Below are 3,484 nucleotides of genomic sequence, written 5' to 3'. Positions count from 1 at the left end.
ATTTAATTCTCTCCTAAGCTGGCCATTTCTGCCCTTAGTATTATCGATGCTACCTTTTCTCCTGATCTTGCCATTACATCAGAAACTGTGCACTACTCCTTTACTGGGGAGAGAAACTAAAACATAACAAAAATACACACGTTTTAGTTTTCACAATTCAACCATACCTTTTCTGTTTCCCCTTTGCTCTCTCTTAATTAAGACTATACTACAGAGCTGGTAGGTGGTGTACTGGTTAAGGCGTTGGACTCCCACATGGCTGACTGCGTTTTGAATTACTGTACTGGTGGCTTGCTTTCTCACATTCTCTTTCTCTGTCTCTCTCTGGTCAAGTTAAATAATAATAAAACAATTCTTCTAAAAAAAGAAGAATATACCACAAGGATCAACCCATGGCCTTCTGTTCTCTTTTTGGGCTCCTTGTGGCTTCAAATTTATGATTCTCAAATCAGACACCTATTATATACCAAGTCTGTCAAATCTCAAGCCTAGCACTAGAGCCAACAATCTGCCAAAGTTCTGCTTTATAAAAAACTTAGCAACTCTGGGGTGGTGGTTGAGGTGCTGGACTCCCACATGGCCAACTGTGGTTCAGGTCCCAGACCTGGTGGCTTGCTTTCTCACTTTCACTTTCTCTCTCTCCTTCTCTCTCTGGTCAAGTTAAAATAATAATAATAATAATAATAAATTAATTCTTTTAAAAAAACTTATCAATTCTTCCCTGATACAGGATTACTTTGAAAACATTAAATCACAGTTCAAAAATAAGTATATGGGAATGATGAGAGCCACTGACGTGGTAGCTGGCTGCTGCTGCAGCTGCCACAGGACAGTAAGCCAGGATCTACTACCATACCTGATGACTAATTATGGGAGACTATACAAAAACAGAGAAAATTGGAGAAGGTACCTATGGAGTTGTGTATAAGGGTAGACCCAAACTATAGGTCAAGTGGTAGCTATGAAGAAAATAAGCTAGAAAGTGAAGAGGAAGGGGTTCCTAGTACTGCAATTCGGGAAATCTATTAAAAGAACTTTGTCATCCAAATATAGTCAGTCTTCAAAATGTGCTTATGCAGGATTCCAGGTTGTATCTCATCTTAGAATTTCTTTCCATGGATCTCAAGAAATACTTGGATTCTATCCCTCCTGGTCAGCTCATGGACTGATTCCTCACTTGTTAAGAGTTATTTGTACCAAATCCTATAAGGGATTGTGTTTTTGTCACTGTAGAAGAGCTCTTCATAGAGACTTAAAACCTCAAAAACTATTCATCGATGACAAATGAACAATGAAACTGGCTGATTTTGGCCTTGCCAGAGCTTTTGAAATACCACTTAGAGTATACACCCATGAGGTAGCAACGCTCTGGTACGGCTCTCCAGAAGTATTGCTGGGGTCAGCCCATTACTTGACTCCACTTGACATTTGGAGTATAGGGACCATATTTGTGAAATTAGCCACTTTTCCATGGGGATTCAGAAACTGATCAACTCTTCAGAATTTTCAGAGCTTTGGGCACCCCCAATAATGAAGTGTGGCCAGAAGTGGAATCTTTACAGGACTGTAAGAATATAGTTCCTAAGTGGAAGCCAGGAAGTCTATCCCATGTAAAAAACTTGGATGAAAATGGTTTGGATCTGCTCTCAAAAATGTTAGTTTATGATCCTACCAAACGAATTTCTGGCAAAATGGCCCTGAATCATGCTTATTTTAATGATTTGGACAATCAGATTAAGAACATGTAGCTTTCTGACAAGAAGTTTCCACGTGTATCATGAACAGAGAGCTGTACTCTTACTGTTAACTCTATTTCTGTCGTGTATATTATTTTTTTCTTTGTTGTAAAACTTATGCTGTACTTCATCCTCTTAACTTCAAAATTATAACTTAAAAATGTAAATATTGTTCTATATGAATTTAAACATAGTTCTGTATGTTTGTAGATCTCACTATAACATGGTTGTTACTATAATAAAACTATAAATTAAAAAAAAAAAGTATATGGGGGCCAGCAGGTGGCATGGTGGTTGAGGTGCTTTCTCACTTTTACTCTCTCTGTCTGTCTCTCTCTGGTCAGTATGCATGCTCAGTAGCAAACTTTAAAATAATAAAGTTAAATAAGTAATTCTTTAAAAAAAATAAATAAATAAGCATGTGTGGGACCAAATAGTGGTGCAGAAATAAAACACTGAAAGGCTGACCAACATGGGAGCATTTCATTTGCATCCAGAGACTTTCCTGTGTATACCAGATTCAGCCATGATCCAGGGCTGGCTACAGCTGAGGTAGGTAATGGCATTCTGCTAGAAGTATTTGTCTCTCTTGCTCACACACATATGTGCTATCAGAAGACATGAACTTAAAATTTTAGTCAATAAAAATAAGTATACATCACTGCCATCTAATTAGTCATAAAGTATGGATCAAAGAGACAAAAGAGAAAACCCAGAAAATAAACACTCAATGTGAAATGATTTTCAACAAGAATTCCAAAAACAACCCATGGAGAAGGGACAGTCTTTTCAACAAACAGTGCTGGAAAAACTGGATATATACATACAAAAAATGTAACTGAAACTTTACACTAAATACAAAAACTTGGGCCTAAAACTCTGTAACTCTTAGAAAACAGAGAAGGGAACCAGCAGTTAGCATAATGGCTATGTTGCTGGACTCCCATGTAGTCGACCACGGTTCACGTCCCAGACCTGGTGGTTTAAAACTCATGCCGGGCGCGTGTGCATGTGTGTCCAAGATCCCAAGAGGAGAATGGAGGAGAAGGGATTGTGGCGTGACCATCCCCCCTGGGGGGTGATTTCTCGCTTTCTGTCTCTATGTCTCTCTCTGTCTGTCTGGTGAGCGCACACGCCCTACAGCGAAAGAAACCTCTCCCCCCCAAAAAAAGAAAACAGAGAAGAAATCATGATCTTAGATTTGGTAATTTCTTGGGTGTGACACCAAACATGTAACAAAAAAATAAGTTAATTAGACTCTTAACAAAATTAAAACTTTGTGTATCAAAAGAAACAATCAATAGAATGAAGTGGCAACTCACAAAATGAAGGAAGTAACAGCAAATCACATACTCAGGGGATTTAAATACAGAATACATACAGAACACTCCGACGACTCAACAACAACCAAAAGGAGGAAAATCCAATTAACAAACAACCCAATTTAAAAATGAGCAAAAGACTTGAACAGGTATTTCTCAAAGATGATATACGAATGGCCAATAAGCCTATGAAAATATGCTTAACAACATTAATTATTAGGGAAACACAAATCAAACCACAATAAGATACTACTTTACATTCACTGGGATGGCTGTGATCAAAAAAAAAAAAAAAAAATTAGGTGCTGGTAAGGATGTGGGGAAATGCAACTTTTGTGCACTGCTTGGGATGTAAACTGGTATGGTGGAAAACAGTATGGTGGCCTCTCAAAAAAGTAACCGCAGAATTACTCTATGACCCAACAA

At 38.0% G+C, this 3,484-nt stretch overlaps 1 pseudogene; it reads left to right on the top strand.

The window, feature by feature from the left end:
• The first annotated feature begins 869 nt into the window (after positions 1 to 869).
• LOC102482294 (cyclin-dependent kinase 1 pseudogene) lies at positions 870 to 1,748 on the top strand (annotated as a pseudogene).
• Positions 1,749 to 3,484: the final 1,736 nt, after the last annotated feature.

This window comes from Tupaia chinensis, unplaced genomic scaffold, assembly GCF_000334495.1.
Source record: "Tupaia chinensis unplaced genomic scaffold, TupChi_1.0 Scaffold000056_1, whole genome shotgun sequence".
NCBI lineage: Eukaryota > Metazoa > Chordata > Mammalia > Scandentia > Tupaiidae > Tupaia > Tupaia belangeri.
Note: the sequence above shows the minus strand (reverse complement) of the source record. Positions and strands in the feature narration are given on the sequence as shown.